General features: G+C 41.7%; 1 protein-coding gene across 1 annotated transcript in view; it reads left to right on the plus strand.

Annotated features, from left to right (window-relative positions):
• The window catches only part of LOC139734050 (A disintegrin and metalloproteinase with thrombospondin motifs 9-like), a 206,661-nt gene that overhangs the window by 11,682 nt on the left and 182,041 nt on the right, over positions 1-12,938 (plus strand). The gene's annotated exons all lie outside the window — the stretch shown is intronic.

A 12,938-nucleotide genomic window follows, 5' to 3' on the forward strand; every position in this document is an offset into this window, starting at 1 on the left:
CTAAGCTTAAACCAGATTGGAAAAAGAAAGAAAAAAAAAAGTAGTGGATAGTGTTTCCTCTGACCAGTGACAACCAGTGACAGACCTGTAGTAGAAAACTGGCCCCCAAAACATGAGCCAAATGAGTGCCTCCCCTGTTGTCTCTGCGCAAGTCAACTGTGTAGAGAGGACATATTCTGTCGCCTGTCACTTACTCCCCTTTCACACCTCATGAGTCATCAAGTGAAGTCTGAATGAGTTGGGATCATCTTGAGATCTCATCGCCTTGAGGATAAATTTAGTCCCCATTCTTTCACCGAAGACTGGGGATAATCTCCCCTGTGTCTCTGTGAGGTGGCTTTTGGTGGCTTGCTGGATTCTGGCGAATCTTTCCCCTGCGCCAAACAAAAAGGCTGACTGCTATCTGTGGTGGGGGGAAACGAGAGAAGAAAGACAATAATATGAGAAAGAAGAAAAAAAAAGCCTCTGTAATGCAGGCAGTTTATATTTCGTATCAGGGAGTATAAACTCTGGTAGAGAAACATGAAGGGCTTCGCAGAGACCTTCTGTAGACGGTTAGTGACTCTCAAGATCCGATGAATGAGAGCGGATGAGTCGAGTATTGTTGTTATTGTTTCTTTGCTTTTTTTTGCAGAAGAATAACTATAGAGCTTGTAGCACATAGACAGGCTTGAGCTAGTCTCTGTATGGCAAGAAGTATGGCTGTCGCTATGTGTTAGGGGTGGGGTGGGTACTTGCTGGATGGATCGGCCATGCTCAGTGTCTCATTTCAGTAAAGCTCATTAAAATATTGTCAAAGGCAGACTTAGTTGTAAATCCGTTTACTGGCTAGGATTCACGTACTGCTGTCGAGCGCTTTATAAATGGATCCTGATACAATGTATATGTGTAAAAAAAAGAAGTTTGGCTCAGCTCCACCTTTTGCCCAACTCCTTTAGACTTACGGTTCATTTGGCTCATTGAAACGGCAAGAGAAATACCCATGTGTGTTTGTGTGTCGTGGTGTGCGACAAATGAGATTGGAAAAGACAAAATCTGACAGTCTTCTTTGGCTTGTAATATAAAAACTTAGTAAGCTGGTTGACTTGTCGGGTCGTAATGTTTGCATTTTTTGTTTGTTTGGAGAAACCATGCTGCGACCAGAGTGGCAGCAGACTGCATCGGGTTTTTTTTGCATCGCCATGGTTGCAGGAGGAGTCTAATCGCATTAATACCATTCATGAAATGGATTGTGATGATGAGCAAACCGCTCCAACAAAGCTGTTATTATGCCGTAGAGTGAGTGGATACAAATGTTACTCAATCAAGCCAATCAGCCAAAGATTGAAACTAAATCCTACCTATCATGATGATTATCCTTCCTTTTGTTTAGTTTCCAGTTTTATCTCTCCTATGTACATGTACCTGCATCCTAGTAAATGATATGTTCAAAACTACATTGGTCAGTCCTGCTATGCTATGAATATCAAATTATAAAAAAAATCCAGCTCTTTACAATAGCATCATTATAAATGATCTTAGTAGGAAAAACAGATGTTTTAGTTTTCAAACATGCTGAATTCAGCATTTTATGGTATCCAAAACTCATCAGTTTATGAATCCATTTGCTCTGTCGTCAGAAATTATGCCTAGTGCCTTTTGCACCCTGTGGAGAGACCCTTGGAAAGGCATTTTTTCTATAAATCCTGTGAATTTGAAGAAAATCTCTATGCCCTTGACATGGCGAACAGACAAGGTCTAGCGATGAAATTGTGGGCATATGTTTGGTGGTGTACCAGGAGTACGAGTCAACTTTGCTCTGAAATCAAGGGTCCTCGTGGAGGAGATGTTGAATTGAGGAGGGGGAGAAAGTTTAAAGTGCAAAATATCATCAGGAGGTGGATGTCAGGATGGGTGTATGTCAAGGCATTTACAACAAGTTGAACAATCTTTGCTGAATAACTTCTACTCCCCCCCCCCCAAAAAAAAAAGAAGAAGAAGAAATACCGCACACACATACATATATTAAAAAAAAGACTCTTAATGCCCAAAAGCTGAACAAGTGGCTTGAGATGAGTCAATACCATTGATTTGCTGAGGTACTGAGAATGGAGAGTGGGCCCTTGTTGTGATAGGCTGATCTCTTGCTCAATTGCAGCGAATTGAATACATCTATAGGTGAAGTTGACCCAACAAATTGTCCGCGGCCGAGAGACACCGCGCAGCATTGATTAGCAAGAGGAGCTCCTTTGAGGGTCCGAGGGGGGGAAGGTCCTTTGATTGGGGGGTGCAGGTACGTCATTCTCTTCCCCTAGACCCTGCACTGGCGTCGCGGGTGAGTCAAAGGAGTCGAGACTAAGGGGAGATAATTACTGACAAAATGCCGACTTGATATTTGTGACAACATTTAAGTTGGATCAATAGCAATTTGACAATGAAATACCCTCAGAAGTGAGCGATCCAGGATATTCGTCTCTGATGAAGGACCTTGCCTCCGAGCACTAATTATGTTGTTGGCAATTGTTTGCTGAATGCCAAGCTCCAAGGCAGAAGATTCTCACATGTCAGCCTGGCAGGACACTGTAACCACCCACGTTGATTGCGCTTTTCAAATGTTATGGCTGTTTGCATTTCAATAAACTTTCCCATGGGTTTTTCGAAATAGCCCATGCAATGATTTTATTTGCTGTCACTGGTGTAGGGGACTGTGCATTTGTTTGTAAATAGATTGTGACTACGCTGACATTGATTCCAAGGACACATTTTTCTTCCATATGAGTCCTCCTGATGAAGATGAGTAAAAACATTTTTGTCTCACACACTGCATCTTGGGATGAATTCATGGGGAATCATTTCTTCGGCCATTATGTGCATGACGCAAACAGTACTGCAAAAAAGCCACATACTAGGGTACCTATGTTTCTTTCTTTTTTTGTTGAATAAATGTAACGTAAGGGTCATGTTCTGTATTGTGCTTGATTTTTTTTTTTTTTGGATATAAATTAATCAAATTCTGGTCAGGTTTTCACTGCTTTGGTGCTTCTGTCCAATAGCTTTCATAAAAACAACAACGACATCAACAAAAAAAGAAAAAAAAAGAAAAAAAAAAGGAGTGATCGGCGAGATAAAGTCTCTTTCGAATCATAAATCATTCGATGCAATCTTTGAGGTTTGGTTTGGTTTCAAGTCTTTGGTGATGATGGATGATGACGTACCCCTGATTGTGGTTTTCGTGATTTTTGCTATTATGCCGTAATTACGTGAAATTAGTTAGTACAGCATTGGCAAATAAGTAGTCTTCTATTGGGAGAGCCATTTTGTCAGGGTATAATGGGAAGAGGAAAGATCGGTATTGTTGTAGGCTGGCAACACTTTATTTACCGTCTTCCTTCTCTTCAGTGTCTTTTAAAGGAGAGATTAAGGATGGAAAGATAAATGGAGTTTGTGCAGGAAGGGTAGAACTAATTACTGGGGGAGGGGGGGGGGGGTGGAGGGGAGGGGAAGGGGGCTATGGATCCGTGGTTTATGAGGGCTTCAAAGTTCCTTTGTTAGTGATAGAATAGCTTTACAAACAGCCTTTCACACAGGACAGGAAATGCTCCTCATTTCCCTCTCCCACACAATTGCAAAGTGATGCGCTTCTGAAATAACCCCATGGCTGTATCATTAAAATCCCCTTCCCCCTCTAGATATAAAAACCAATGCACCATATCCTGCGGTATACTTGCTTAAAGGCTTGAGGAAGGTGCTTTTTTCCCATGGAACTCACCCATATATGTAATGATATCCTATCCTGCTCAGATGTCGAGACCACAGATCTTGGAAATATGGGCTATATATCCCCGCCCTTTACCCCAGGCCAGAAAAATTGTACCCCTGTGGTGGGAGCCTCGTACAACCGGCAGCATTGTCATGCAGTTCGTGAGGCTTACAAAGCAAGCTCAACACTTCCACAATAGCAGAACTGAGAGGAAACAAGAAATGCATCCGCTTTGATGGCTGGTCTCCATTCAGGCAAAGGAAAGAAAGGGGGACGGGGGGAAGGGAGAAGCAAAATACAAGTAACTTGACAGTTGTAAACTCTTTGAGCAAACCACCGGTATAACACCTTGGGGTAAAGGCAGTGTATGTTCTAGACTTCCTCCCCGTGTTCCCCATTCCTTTCTAGCAGTGAGTTGAGGCATTATCATGTACATGAACTGTAAATTTGCAGCCAGAATACACATTCACATGCACTGTCTTGATTGAGCTTTATGTACATAAAAAGGGACCCCTTGCTACCAGGGAAGTGGAAACCTCTTCCCTGAATACTGCTACTTCTGTTAGTCCACATTCACACAGACTGTCCAATATTGTGTCATCAGAAATATTGAGTGAAAGTGCTGGTAAAAACTAGTGATTTTTCTCAAAATGGATAACATTGTGCTTTGCCACTGCAGTGTGAATGGGAGGGTCAAGAATCATGATTGTTGCAGTACTTCTGTATGTTATAAGATTGGATGTATGGAGAGTTTTATGCCATGGGAAAGCTGATTGGGGTGAGTTGAAGAGGGTCATGGTAAAGTGGATACCGTTTATCTCCTTAACTTCTTCCTCTCAACGTAATTCTACAGAGACGAAAGGCCCGTCTGGCCACAGGGAAGAAAGAAAGCTGAAATGAACCATGAAATTAAGAAATGCTTGCAAGAAGGGTGATGAGTTGTATTGAGGCTACAGCATGGGAACAAGAGCGGTGTTCAGAGGGAACGGCATACCCTCGTGTGCAGAAGTAGACTGAATCAGGCAGCCTTGTCAGATAAGAGTGTATTGTAGGCTCCTTGGATACAAAAAGCTCAGATATTGGGTTACATATCACCAAGATTGATATGAATTTTTTGAATTTTTTAAATAAAAATTATAGAAAATACCATGTTTTTATCAATCCAAAGATAAAAGTGCTTGTTCTCCATCCTAAATCAGGACTTCCAACCAAATACAGAACACTGTCAAACATCTGATGACAATCATACTTAATGTGAAAGCAAGTCAATAGAATTGCTAATGCTTTTCAGATGTTGGTCTCAATGCACAATGCTTCAAAAAGGCCATGACCATTAATGACAATGTTTTCGTGGCAAATTTCTTTGTGTGCAGACCAAACCGGAATCGAGCACAACAGGAACTTTTTCTTTTCTTTTCCCCCTGTTTTGGAGCCATTTCTTTTCTTGTTCTTGTTCTTTTTTTGTAAAGGTCTGTGATTATAATCATACAGGGATTCATGTACCTTGAGGGAATTTCTACTGGATCAGCTCTTTCAAGGCATGATATGAAAACTTTTGATGGAGCACAGACTTTCATCTCTCTAGAATCCTGCCATTTCCACTATCAATATTGCTCATGAATCTGGGATTGATGCCATATAGATATTTTTGCTCCACCCTGTGGTAGGTATTTTGAGAACATGGCATTACATCCCCAGAAAGCTAAAGAAAGCACTCATTTTATTAGGAGCAGACACTACTGGGCTAAGAGACGAGATGAAACTCGGAAAGAAAACATAAGCGCTTCCTCTGGAAGCCGGCTAAGGAGGAGATGTCATCACTACAGTTCTCTGCTTGCAAGGCCCGGCCCACTCTGGGTTCAAGTTGGTATTTAGCCTATGCCTTCTTTTCCCGTCAAAACGTTTGGCAAAAAAACTGGGGCTAGGTTACTCATCTGTCATGACGGAGATGGGATTTCACCATCAAAGGCCTATTTGTTGACATCAAGCCATACAATCCATTTTTTCCCCTCTCTTCTTTCTACCTACTATGAAAATATAACTCACAATCTCTATATTGGAGCCCTTCCATGTACCCCAGAACTTGCAGAAGAATATAGACATTGGGGTGTATGCTTTCCCCATACTAGTCCCATTTTAGTCTTTGTACTCTTGAAAAGTTGTTGCTTACTGTAGATATTTTTAGTTCTCCCCTTGGATATGCTGGTGGATTGTTATGACTGAGGAATGTCACAATATCCTGATGAAATTGTATTGGGTACATCATCAGTGCCAGGTTTTTTTTTAATTCAGATTTACTCCTCTTCCTGATGATACAGTCCTGTCTTGATCCTAATAGGCACCAAATCATCGGACATGTTGTGGGGGGGGGGGGGGGGCATGGCAACTCTGGTTTCATGGCAGTGGTGGTAGCTTTGCTAGAGGATGTTCATGTTGTCATGACAACCCAATGAAAGAAACCTAGGATGATGATATTGGTGGAATTTAAAAGGGTGGAGCTCATGAATATTGCATGCTTACTGTATAAGCTGTTATTTTTGCGAGGGTTTAATTTTCGCGAATTTGGCGAATCACAGTTTCATCGCGAAAATGTCTCCTTACGCTCTGGTAATAGTGCATTTACGTTACCATCGGCATGAATTTATGAAAACAGCATCTCATGAAAATATCTATGACCTCCTCATTCGCGAAAATATCTGTAATATATCTGAAAATAACAGCATGTACAGTAGCTGTGAGAATGTTTAGATTTTAGATTGAGTTCTCATACATAGAGTTCAGCCGAGACTGAGAGGAGAAGGGAGGTTTTATCTGTAGAACTCTGTTGTATTATGGTAGAGAAAAAGTGTGTGTGTTTGTGTGTTTGTGTGTGTGTGTGTGTGTGTGTGTGTGAGAACAAGGTGTTTTTGTGTGCTCATGCAGATATGAAAGAGAGAGAGAGAAAGAGAGTGGGGGGGGGGGGGTGGAGAGATATGGAGGCATGACACTGACTGGCTTTAGGTCAAGGTTGCTATATCACCAGAGACTGGTCAGCAGATTTTCAGAATTACAGCATGGACCAGGGATTCCTCTCTGACTAGCTTTGCAAACTGAATGTATGGATGGATTGTTGTTGTTGTTGTTTTCTCAGCCTAATTTTACCAGACCAAATAGAAAGCAGGGTAGTAATTAGGGTGCATTTATGCTTCCATTTTGGGGGCCAAAATCAGGCTTTTGAAACGTGATTAGTGCAAAACGCCGTTGCGTTCATGCTCATTTCGATAGAAACGCTGATTCAAAATGCCGATCCAAAACGCACAAAAAGTTGCATTTACGATCAGCGTTTCTGACTAATCACATTTGGCGGGGAAGCATAAATGCAACAGCGTTTCTATACGCATTTAGAGTGACGTCATCTAAACGCCTTTCCATTTCATGTGAAAAAGCGCGCGCCCGGCAAGCCAGCTACCATGGCCTGTGCAATTTTCCCACGTACTGTGCATACGCATGTCTTTCCCAGCTGCTCTCCCAGGCCAGGCCACTGATCGCAGCGCGCGCCCCAATTTGACCTGCCTCTGCTGAGGTCAGCGAAGCAATCGCAAACGCTCTTTCCATTTCCAAGGCTCGAAGAAAGTGAGCATAAACAGTGCTCCCGTGGACGGCGTTTTGAATCAGCGTTTCAAAACGCTGATTCTGCCTTCGCAAATTGAGCATAAACACACCCTTAGTCTTCCTAATGTTTTGTACTACTAAAAAGTTATCTCTAAATTCCTTTATGTTTTTGCTGAAGTGATCAAATGTACTTAATCTCTTATTCAAAGAATCTTGTCCTCCAGAAACTTGAAAAAAGAAATGATCACAAGATAACAAAGTTTGCTTAAGTTGAATAGAGGTAACACTGTATATATTGCACTTCGCATACGGAGTAAGCTTCCCCTCTTTTTTTGAAAAGTAAAATACACTTTCTGGTTTTGTGAGGACCTACTCTTCTCATCTTAAGATTTGGGGTGAATGGTTTGGTCACATTGTATTAATGGCTTCAATTTCAATCTGTAAATCAATGAGTTTTTACAATATATCAGAGTCTCATTGTTCAAACTCTTGAAAAGTGCTGCATTTATATTGGCACTCCTGCATTTTGCTTCAGCCTCAAATGAGTAGGCCTTCTGGTATGCTGTCTCCACTGTGAATGAACTCAGTAAATATTTGATCCACATATTTCTGCCTGAAAATTGGGCATATTTTCAATTTTGACTCATCGCATCACCAGTTGGATAGCTGTGGCAAACACAGAATAAAGATTGTGTAGAGCCCTGAAGAGCCTCAGACCTGGGTAATGGAAAGGAGTTTTGTTGGGGTAGTTGTATCTACCAGTGACCCAAATCTGACCACAGGAACTCATCAGGCAGTTCATTCAACTCCTCATCCTCCTCTTCCACCTCAGAGTTAATCTTGAGAAGATGTCATTCTTGTGACTTACAATGCCCTGTGCCCATGTAGTGTTGGTCATTTCATATTTCCAAGAAAGTTCAAGATAGGGTACTTGAGGGGTTCAAGTGTGTGATTGTAGAATTCAGAGTCATTTAACCGTTTGTTCCTGGGGACTGCATCTTTTCATTTTAGGATAGGTACCCACGGGAGAAAGATTCCTCTCATGTAGTAAATGTTATGTCCCATTAATAAATGTCGATAGACATATTTGTAAGGTCTTTTTAATAAAAATGGATTGACTTATATTGTGGAAAGGGTGGGAATGACAGAATATGGTCCACCTTTGTAAAGTACAAACAGTGTCCAGGGTGTGTACCAGTGCATTTCAGAGTTAAGTGTAATCACCTCCACATGCAGGGTCCTTGATTCATATTCAGGAAGTGCTAAGTAGGGGTGCAAAGGCCAGGTTATTAGGACGTAGCAGTCCACTAAAGCAATTTCAAACAAATCGTGTGTGCATTAGTACTTGCCACCTCAATCCTCCTACCCCCCCCCCCCACATGTCTTTATTTTGATGTTGTTGTTGCCTTTGCTGGTCAGTTTCCAAGATTTATCTCCTGTGGTCACTGTTTCCTACCAGGCACTTCCACATATTATGTTGACAAACAGAGTTTGGCCATATAAAGACAAGAGACTTCACACCTGCATCTGTATTCTGTGCATTACACAGGTGCACAGGTGGATTTGTAGAGATGTGTGCAGTGTAAGGCCCCCCCCCCCCTTCCCTCCCTTCAGTACCAGGTATCTATCTTATTGCCTCAGATGTGAGATAACTGAATTGAGGCAGGAAAACCGCAGGCTCATCAGTTTGATCAAGGAGCGTAATCCCAGCAATAAATGGCATCAATAGCTAATTTTGCCAATTACCGGTATATTAAGAGTCACCACATCCCAGGTGTTCATCTTGGTATCTTACTCATGCTCTGGAATGGAATTCAAAATATCATTAAGATAAGCTGCTGAGTTTGTACAGTTTTTGTTTTAGTGACTTTCTGTTACTGCTATATGTAGTATTTCATTCATGTAGTGTTTTCATTCGTCAATTCCTTAGTTTTAGTTAGTTTGGTGTGTGCAAACTCACAGATGTGAATGCAATACTCCTGTGAGATTATCCTGTATCTCAACCTTGTTCCTGTGTTGTGTAAGAAGCATGGCCCTTCTGTAGGACAAAATTAACCATTTTCAAAAAACTGATTTTTGCAATGTGATGATAACAAATAATGAAAACAGATAATCCTTGTGTGTGGATGCACACACACACACACAAATCACTCATTATTGTGTTCATTGCAATGCAAAAACCTGTCCAGCTTAATTTCATGTACAAATGTACCTATAGGAGACCCCTAAAATCAATAATTTACCTTTCTCATTGTGCATGAATGGCACACATATGCACATTTTTGTATTTTTGTATTTTGTGTGTGTTTTTTTTTTTCGTCCTGTGATGCAACTTGCCCCACAAGGTCCAGGATGAGGCTATCTGGGGCTACGCTCTTGTCATTGTTTAGGAATGCACTCTTTAGAGATTTTAAAGTGCTATACCTGTACCTGAATGAGCATTATTGCAGAGACTCCAACCACAAGCACCTTCTGATCTGGAGATTCTCCCGCCTGAAACCCCCAGCAAACGGGAGACTCCAACTTGATGTGCGCGAAGCGCACATCACGAGCGCAAAGTCCCTTGCGGTCTAGGGTTCTAGATGCTCTCTCGTGCTATTTAAGGCTTATTTTTCAACATACAATGAAATTAAGTAAGAAATCATTTCAAGCGGGAGAAATTAAATCTCAAGTGGGAGAACGGGAGATTTTGAAAAAATGGGCTTTCGGCGGGAGATCTCCTGTCGAAAACAGGAGAGTTGGAGTCTCTGTTATTGTTGTATTATTTTTCTTTTTAGTATGTGTGACTAATGGGGAAAAAAAGAGTATTGAATTCTGCAATGTGATCTGAATACTAATAAATCTTTGAATGGGTTTGATATCTGACATGTATTATATAAAAATGTACACAGACACAATAATGTAGTCCATGTCAAGCAAACTTGCTTGCACACTAATGTTACGGCTGTACACGTCTGTTTGTGCACAAATTGTGTGTTAGACATTTTGATGCTTCATATCTAGCTAGATTTGACCGATAAGGGAACTGCTTCAGTAGTTTCAATAAACCCTGCAAGGTGCTCCTGCCTAGAACCTCTGTTTGATTGGCAAACCAATTAGTCTCCCTGCCCACTGTACATAGCTTGGGCGGGAATTGTTGCCGAAAATGAATTCAAGACAAATTGCAGCGTTTACCGGACAAGTGACAGAATTTCAGGCCAACACAATGGCTAAATTAGTCACAGTGGGCCCTCCATGGTTTCCGGTGCACCCCTCACAATGCTCTCAAAGGGTGGGCTAGGGCGCCTGAATGCGGCCACTCAGGCCTGGAATTCTGTGGCAGCTCGCAAGAGAGAGAAGAAGGAAATAGAGACTTTCAACAACAACAACGCAAACAACAAACTAAGCAAAGCTGGTCAGAAGGGGTCACTGGGGCATATAATCGACCGTCACACAGTCAGTAGCAATGGAGAGTGGGTTGCTTTACTGTGCCGGATTATTTTTCAGCTCTGAAGTGATATGCCAAGTACAGCCAGTAGTTCATGTCTCTGGGAGGTGCACTTCACATTGAGTGGGCAGCGCACCTTCACAGCACTTTATCTACCAGCCAATGGCATGTTGACTGGACAAATGTTGACTGTTTGACAGAACCAAGTTTTCAATGCACCTGAGATTAAGGCAAAGTATATATTGTGTTGGAAGCCAGCTTCATCCACAGGGTTTTGTGTGATAATAGTACCTTGAAGTTTCTTTACAAAACAGTTTTTCCTGTTTTAAAAAAAAAGAAGAAGTACTGATTGCTTGAACTTCCACTTTACAAGTTGGGGGGGGGGGATTCTTAAATGCTTCCTGGTGAGGTGATATAGATGTAATGTCCATGTTTATGAAAGAGGGCAAATTATGTATATTTACAAGGTGAAGCAAAGAACCAAGGCACTTCACTGCTTTTGACATTCCCTTTCCAAATTCCATCATCCGCCTCTACCGCTCCCCCATTCAGATACCTCTCTCATGCAATTGCCAAAACTGTTGAGCAATCGTTAATGGCTGCAGTAAATGAATGTCGTTGAAATGGAAGGTGCTCCATGCTCGGGTTCCACTGTGATCAGGCATACCAATCTTTGGCTGCCATGTACTTCTGGTAGCCAGAGTGGATGTTTGATGTGCACTGTGGAAGGGGGTTGAAGGCGCTGTTTACGGAAGTTGTTCTCAGGGCTTACTCTGCTTGGAATTGTTTGCTTCCATGTTTTCACGGAGGGAAGAAATGACAGGAAAATCCCAACCCCACTGTGACTAGTAAAGTTTAACTCTATCCTGACTATTATTGACTGCATTCTGTACTAAGTCAATGACATGAAATGGGTGTGGCCCTGAGAGGATATGAATGGATATGAAGAGTCAATGTCAGGTGGAGGCTTATCCAGTACAGCATAGGTGAGGGTGTTACTCCATCCATATAGTTTAGTTTAGTGCCTCATATTTTACATAAGAAACTGGTACTGGTATCATTCATTTGCAGAATTGACATTTTGATATGGTGCCCTTTCAGTTTCAATTAGGCCTACGGTTGAAGTGACCATTACTGACCATGAAAGAATTTATTTCCGAATGTCCAATCAGTTCAGTGTGATTGTGAAAGTCTTTGCTCAGTATTTCCAGTAAACTCTACACATATGAATTCAGTGGATGAGCGGCCGGATGCCGGTGGAGATTGTCCAGTGGGAAGGGTCTGCTCCTGATAACATTCCCATCCTATCTCACTAGCCATTATCATCCAGGGTCTCTGTTTACCTCTGCCCCATTATCTCCATGACAACAGGGTGGTAGCATCAGTAAGGAGGAGGAGGAGGAGGAATGGGAGGAAGGGGGACTTATAGACCCAGGAATAATTTACTAGGAAGAGATGCATGTGTATGGTAACTGATACAACTATTGTGTCAACATTTGTGAGAGCAGCAATGAAGATTCTTTGACATGCATCCACGAAGCGTGTTCTGTCTGTCAGCTGTTGTTCAGTTTACTTCCACTTTGTGTACATGCATATTTAAATATTGTGGCACAGCTGTTGCATGGTTTCCCCACTGATGTCTTAGAGTAAAAGCAATAGCAATTAAATGATTGAATGAAAATCTTATCAAAAATGGACAAATAGTGAAAGTTGTGGCCATTGTAATGTCAACGGCTAAAATTCCTTGCAGAGTTTGATGTGGGTCTAGCTGTAGTAGCACAAATAGGTGTATGGTGCATACACCATAAATGTCAGAAGGCCCCTGGACCTGGGATTTTAAGCTGTGACTATAAACTTCAGCCAAGTAGCTTTTTTTACATTCATACATGTGTTGAAGGTGCAGCAGACATTTTTACATGGAAATAGAACTTCATACGCTTCTTGGAATTAACCCTGAAGCATCACAGAGAGACTCTTTTACGATTTCAATTCAATGAAACGTTTTGTACACCCAAGTTTTGCCATGTAGATGTGACAGGTTATACTCTAGCATCATTTCTGGAGATAGCCACACAGATTACTGGCCATTCCCATATCTAACAGTGGGACAAGAAAAGTAGCCTCGTCTTCCCAAGCCTCATACTTTTAGCAAAGACCGTTGGGGTGGGAATTTGGAATATA

This window comes from Diadema antillarum, unplaced genomic scaffold (assembly GCF_040938485.1).
Source record: "Diadema antillarum isolate AM-2024a unplaced genomic scaffold, OU_Dant_1.0 seq00000507_RagTag, whole genome shotgun sequence".
Taxonomy (NCBI): domain Eukaryota; kingdom Metazoa; phylum Echinodermata; class Echinoidea; order Diadematoida; family Diadematidae; genus Diadema; species Diadema antillarum.